Source organism: Pristiophorus japonicus, unplaced genomic scaffold, assembly GCF_044704955.1.
Source record: "Pristiophorus japonicus isolate sPriJap1 unplaced genomic scaffold, sPriJap1.hap1 HAP1_SCAFFOLD_42, whole genome shotgun sequence".
NCBI classification, from domain to species: Eukaryota; Metazoa; Chordata; class Chondrichthyes; family Pristiophoridae; genus Pristiophorus; species Pristiophorus japonicus.
The window spans coordinates 6,719,716-6,726,925 of NW_027254090.1; the positions used below are offsets into that span (position 1 = coordinate 6,719,716).

Here is a 7,210-nt window from a genome sequence, read left to right on the forward strand (position 1 = left end):
TACGCAGGGAGTTTGAGATGTTCGTCTATATGAAGATTCCGCAATACAAGGGGCTTTAAAATCCCTGCCCATTCCCACCAGGTATCAGAAGAAGCGCTCACCTGCCAGTCACCGTTTATTTTTTGTCTAACTTTTGTGTTGTTTTCACGGGAAAGCATCATTAATTAACCCGTCATCTTCTTTTGTACAATGAAAGAAATGCTGACTGAGGGACAGTTGATACTTCAATCATTTGTTCTGTGCTTTGCATGTTAAGTGTTCAACCATATCCCATTTTGCACACTGTGTTTTAGGAGTCTGGTTCAAAATCCTCATCGCTGGCGACACCAGGAATCTGGTGCAACTTTTGTCAAATTTAACAGCACCGGTTATTCCGACACGCCAAAGTTCCCTGGTGGATCCATTTTCTCTCGCTAAAAGTTATCTATTTATTGGTGAAATAAAGAGCAATTAAGGAATAAGGGAGCCCTTTTGCGAGGAGAATAAATAGCAAATAAAAACAGCAAATGCTGGAAATCTCAGCAGATCAGTTAGCATTTGCCAGGAGACAAGACTCGCCTCCGATTGTTCCCCGATTGGAAATTTCAACACAATGTTCTCGCCCGGTGTCAAACCGGTGACCTTGCATGTGTAAAGCAAACGTGATAACCGCGACACGAGGGAAACCTCTGGCACAGTGAACTCAACAGAAGGGAGCTGACCAGTGAGCTCCCTCTGTGCTGATCACCACTGATTTTTAATGTGGAAGCAAGTCATCCTCGACTCCGGGATTACCTAAGAAGAGAGGAGGATCAGGAATGTGTTGGCTCACCTGAAACAACTTCTGTCCCACACTGAAAGTTCTAATCCTTCTCCTCTGCTGCCCTTTACAGAAATATCACGTGTTCACTTCCACATCCTCACAGTGGGGCCACAGAGGCTCCTACCATCTCCCAGCGATCAGCGAGCTCGCCCAGTTTGTAAAATTAAACCCGGGACATGTGTCCGGCAAAGGGCAGGAGAAGCGGGAGATTGTGTAAGCTCATTCTGTAACAGATAGTAGTGGGGTTATTAACGGCGATTACAACAATCATTAATCCTCTCACACACCTCAATTATGTTTCTGCGATGAACTGATTGAGAATGGAAAGGGTTAATGCTCGGGATCTTAACCACTCAACCAGGGAACAGCTTTGATAATTTGTATCAATATAAAAATATATATTTAGATATGAACCTGTATGTCAACGGCAAGCTGTCTAGACCTCATGGCACAACGGTCGTGAATCTAACTTTGAGTGAGAGAAATTGTTCCACAGTGACACCCATTTCATCTTTTATTCCCTTTTAAACACTAGAAACTGAGACAGGGGGAATAAATACAGAAAACAAAGCACAGTGATACAGACAAGAGGAAGAGAGAAGGGAAATACTGTCCCCACCCAGAACTAATGCAGAAACCCCTCTGCTGCACTAGGGGTGGCCACCCACAGCCTGGATACACTAACGTCCCAACAGCTCATTGACTGTCGGAGTGGGATCGTGTGGCGCTTCAGAAGACAGGTCGAAAAAGCAAAGTCACTGATTCAGTCTCATGTGCTTCTCTAATCAAGAGCAGCCACACACAAAAACTTGCTTTTATAATGGCTATACATTACCATTATGATTGTCAAGCAGTTGGTTGATTGATCTAAAGGTGTGACTTTAGATGAGTCGAAGTTAAATGAAATTTGTGAGAAGTCCTGGGTTCCAATCCTGGACGAGTCCATTATTTTGCCGGCGAGGTTTGAAATTGATAAGAAATTTTGCAAAGGAAGACTTGCATTTCTGCAGTGCCTTTCAGGAACTCATGACGCCCCAAAGCGCTTTACAGCCGTTGAGTTATGTTTGAAGTGTTGTAGTGTGGGGAACGATGTGCCCAATTCACCCCACACGAACCTCAACTCTTTACAAAGGAGTTTGGTGCAAATAATCAGGTGCCTCAGGGACTTGGACTTTCTTTGAATGAGTTCTGCTTGTACCTGCATTCAAGCTTGAAACAGCAACTGGGCTTCCATCTCACGGGAGCAGCGTGTAGCGGTTAGCGAGTAGCTGACGAGGTTTGGGGTTGATGTGCGTCACTTTCAATCTTTGAAATTTCACCAAGCAAAGAAATGGTGAATCCAACTGTCCCTGCAAGCATTTAGTTCCCGTTTAATCACAGGAATATCCGCAGTCAGGAGCTGAAAAGGAATTAAAACCTAATACCGGCTTCGGGACAATCAGAATACTTTGTCACAGACAAGGCACCGGAAGGCTGGAAGGTAGATCACACCGGTTGTGGGAGAGCTGGTTGGCGGTGACATGGAAGTGTCTGCAGTGTGTGGGACCAGACTGCTTCCACGCATCCACAATGAATGTCCCACCCTTTATTTGGGAAAAGTGCAACTGAGAGTGGACAAGTTCCATCCCGGTTGGAGCAATCTGAAGCTTTAACTGACGGACGCCCTGGTTTGGGATGTCTTGCAGTATACACTTGTGTCAGTCTCTTTGGCGCAATGGGTTAGCGTGTTCGGTTGTTAACCAAAAAGTTGGTGGTTTAAGCCCTCTCAGGGACTTCAACTGTTTTCCCCGAGGATACTGTGCCGCACAGTTCCAGGTTGTCATTGTGTGCTTTGGTGTCACGAATATATTCTGCAAACATTGCCAGCTGTGCTGTTATCCAGTGAGTTCCCACTCCAATACTTATATGAGCATTCAGTTCAAGTGTCGAGTTTGAGTGTATACAGAACTGAACATAGATATCAGAAAATTTAACAAGGCTGTGGCACATTGTGTTTTGTTAATATTGAAACATTAATATGAATAAATCCATTTTTTCTAATATTTAATTAAACGGGTTTTCAAAATGTTTCCGCCCAGTTTCGAACCAAAGATCATTCGCGAGTGAAGAAAATGTGACAACCACGACACTACGGAAACATTGCAATTGAAGTGATGTTAGGTACATAACCAGAGCTTTCACCTACACAGCTGGCCGACACTTTAGGAGCTGGTTTTACGAGAATAGAGTGATGGTGCTATATTTAGGAAGTCTGTGAGTGTGGCAGGAATTGATCACGAGTTTCCCAGACTTTACACATAGGAACAGGAGATGACCATTTAGCAGCGAGTGGTTAGGATCTGGAATGCACGGCTTGAAAGGGTGGTGGAGGCAGACTCAATCTTATCTTTCAAACGGGAGTTGGATAAGTGTCTGAAGGAAAAACATTTGCAGGGCTACGTTAAAAGGGCGGGGGAGTGGGACTCGCTGAGAGTCGGCACTGGCTCGATGGGCCGAATGGCCTTCCGTGCTGTAACCATTCCATGATTCTATAAGTTAGCGGAACATTTCATAGTGTGGGTGGAAGCAGAACTTTGCAAAGGGACATGGATTGAGTCGGCAAAACTAGAGGCATCTGATTCAGGAGATTCTGGTGAAGCGGAAATTCGGGAGTTTCATGACTTTGAAACGAAGATTTTTGTTTTGTGCAGCTTCGGTCAGAGAAATGTTTGTGAAAGGAATTTTTTTCAGAAAGGGATGCTGCATTTCATCTTCTGTCTTAACACTTCTTTCTGGGTGTCGGGTCTCATTTCCTTTCGATGTTATTCTTCCAGAATGTATATTTTCTTTGCTGTTTCACAATAACCAGACCCTTGCTCTAAAGTCAGTCTCACTGTTTCCCCAGTCTCCTGTTGATGTTACCAGCAATTAACATTTTGAACCAGACGGCAAAAGCAGTGTGTAAAATGGTTTATGGTTTAAGAGTTAACTTGCAGAGCATGGGTAAATTATCCAATTATGGAATCTCCTTCAGTTAGAATGTCTTTATTTGTGCAAAAGAAGATCATCGGTTAATTAACGATGTATTCCCGTGAAAGCAACATAAAATGTAGTTAAAAAGTAATCAACAAACTTGGTGTTCGAACCCGAGAATCTGCGATTAAAAATCTCACGCTGTATCAACTGAGCTCGCTGTGCTTCTGCTAAAGCAAACGTTTTTGTCGCTGATTGCAGCCAGGCGCCTGTTGGCTCCGCCCCAGATGTTTAAACTTAATGTCGAAGAACTGCCAGGATCTTCTTGAATGGTGGACCAGGCTCGAGGGGCCGAATGGCCTACTCCAGCTCCTTATCCTTACATGTTTATGATCATATGACCTTTCACAGGAGAACAATCTCGCCCTGAGCATGCATGAGGAGAAAGTTCCAGAAAATATTCCCACCCGGTGAGCTTTCACGTGTGAGGCGAACGTGTTAACCGCTGCACTGCGGAAACATCTCCACTTTCAGCACCCGGTCAGACGGAAATATGAAGCGAGCAGGTGAACTGCAGAATGCCACTTTTAAGGAGCTGGTCGTGGTGCCAATAAAATCAGTTTTGCTTAATGACTAAAAATAAGAAAAGGGATTTGAAACCGCGCTTTAAGAGCAGACTGCAAACTGAACGCAGCAACTTCGACGGCTCGGCCATCCAGACTGTAAGTTCATTTAAATTTTGAACTTTTGTGTCTTGTTACTTGAAGTAAATGAAGGCATCTGGCATATCTGTGCCTGACACCGGGGAAACAGTGAGACAAACATTGGAGCAAGTGTCAGGTTATAGCCAAACAGCAAAGAAGTTTGCAACTTTTGAAGAACAATGATCCCGACATGATTTGAATACACAGCCTTCTGATCGGGAGTCAGACACACTACCGTTGCACCACAAGGTCTACAGTGGAAATTTTCCATGTTTGGAAACAAGAAGTTTCCTGAAACACAGTTTCATTTACCCTGCATTGGTGCAATGAAAGGGCTTTAAAATCCCCGGCTGCTCCCAGCGTGGGTCAGACAGCATCAGAAGCAGTGCCCACCTGTCACTCACCCTCTCACGCCCGCTTTCGTCACCTGCTGCCCGCAGACTGCAGCAAATCCAGTTCATCATCATCATAGGCAGTCCCTCGAAGCGAGGATGACTTGCTTCCTCGCCAAAAAAGGATGAGTTCACAGGTGTTTCAATATTCCAGGTCCTGAAATGTATGTTGAAGGGTGGAAGATGCCTGTGCGTGGATTTTTTTAACGTGTGATGGCCGTTGCACCCCAGCCATCACACGGGCTTGACAGAGCGAGGTATTCGTCCAGTGGCAAGGGTTAAACAAGACGACTGGAGACCAGCTCTGCTGCACGGACCCAGTGTGCACACATATCGCAGTGTGGGCTGGCCCGTGCTGCCCCTGAGTCCCTGGCCCTGAACTCATGCCTCCCCTGGGCCCCGATCACATCCCTCCACAGCCTCTCGCCGCTCCTTCGCCCCGATCTCGCCGCTCCTGCTGTATCTGCCCACGCTCCAATCACTGACCTGGACCTTGATGACATCACACTTCGCTGCCGCCGCCCTCCTGCACCAGCTCGCGCTGCTCCCTGGAGTCGTCTCCCGGGAACTCCAAGCTGCTCCCAGGGCCGCTCACTGTTCCTTTTATGGCCCCGACCTGCCGCTGGTGTTCTCACGTAAGTGTATCCAGGCTGCGGGTGGCCAACCCGAGCGCAGCAGAGGGGTTTCTGCATTAGATCTGGGTGGGGGCAGTATCTTTCCCCTTCTCTCTTCCTCTTGTCTCTATCCCTGTGCTTTTATTTCTCTATTTATTCCCCCTGTCTCAGTTTCTAGCGTTTAAAAGGGAACAAAAGATGAAATGGGTTTCATTGTGGAACAATTTACTTCACTCAAAGTTAGATGCACTGCTGTTCGCCATGAGGTCAAGGTAGCTAGCCGTTGATATTCAGGTTCTTATATAAATATATATAAATATATCAACATCTATCATAACTGTTCCCTGGTGGTCGAGGGGTTAAGATCTGCCGCACTGACGTGGTAACGATACTCGATCAATTCATCGCATAAAAATAATTGAGGTCTGTGAGACGATTAATAATTGCTGTAAGCACCATGAATACCAATACTTTCTGCGATAGACCGAGCTTACAGACTATCTGGCTTCTCCTGCCCTTTGCCGGGCACGTGTTCCGGGTTTAATTTTACAAACTGGGTGAGTTCACTGATCGCGGGGAGACGGTAGGAGCCTCTGTGGCCGCACTGTGAGGATGTGGAAGTGATCACGGTGGCTGGGTGATCCGTGACATTTCTGTAAAGGGCAGTGCAGGAGAAGGATTGAGAACTTGCAGTGTGGAACTGAAGTTGTTTCAGGTGAGCCTCCTCATTCCCGATCAGCACAGAGGGAGCTCACTGGTCAGCTCCCCTCTGTTGGGGCTATTGTACCAGTGGTTTCTGTAGTGTAGTGGTTATCATGTTTGCTTTACACGCAAAAAGTCCCTGGTTCGATCCCAGGCAGAAACATTTTGTTTAAACTTGCCAAATGGGAACAATCGGAGGCGAGTTTCGTCTCCTGGCAAATGCTGCCTGATTTGCTGAGATTTGCAGAATTTGCTGTTTTATTTGCTATTTATTCTCCTGGCAAAAGGGCTCCCTTATTCCTGAATTGCTCTTTATTTAACCAAAAAATAGATAACTTTGAGTGAGAGAAAACGGATCCACCGGGGACCTTTCGCGTGTGAGGCCAACGTGATATCCGGTACACTGCAGCCCATCAAAGGGCGAGAAACCACTGGATATAAAGGATGAGCTCACAAATATCAGGGGCAGTGCAGTCTGGTCAACGTCAAACCCTCCCTTCTTATTCAGCAGAGGCATGAACGGGAGTCAGACGCCACAAAGTCGCCATTAAAGAAAAAATTCAAATAACACTTCCAAATCTTTTCACTGTAAAATTCTTGCACTTTATTTGAAATCCTACGATGTTGAATCTGAAAATGAGCACCATGGGATTTTATCTTCATTACTGATTCTATTTTCTGTGCATGGTCGGATTAACCGGTGCTGTTAAATTTGACAAAAGTTGACCCAGATTCCCGGTGTCATCAGCAATGAAGATTTTGAAACAATCCCCGACAAAAATTGTGTAAAATGGGATCTGGTTTAACAGTTAACATGCAAAACACAGAAGAAATTATTGAAGTATCGACTGTCCCTCAGTCAGCATTTCTTTCATTGTGCAAAAGATGACATTGGGTTAAGTAATGATGCTTTCCCGTGAAATAAAAACAAAAGCTCTACAAAAAAACGGACGGTGACTGGCAAGTGAGCGCTGCTTCTGACTCCGAGTGGGAATGGGCGGGGATTTTAAAGCCCTTATCTTGAGGAACGTTCATATCGATAAA

At 45.5% G+C, this 7,210-nt stretch overlaps 1 non-coding gene across 1 annotated transcript; it reads left to right on the top strand.

Annotated features, from left to right (window-relative positions):
- The first annotated feature begins 6,256 nt into the window (after positions 1–6,256).
- On the top strand, positions 6,257–6,329 carry trnav-uac (transfer RNA valine (anticodon UAC)). The gene has a single exon. It is a non-coding gene; the product is annotated as a tRNA-Val (tRNA).
- The last annotated feature ends 881 nt before the right edge of the window (positions 6,330–7,210 follow it).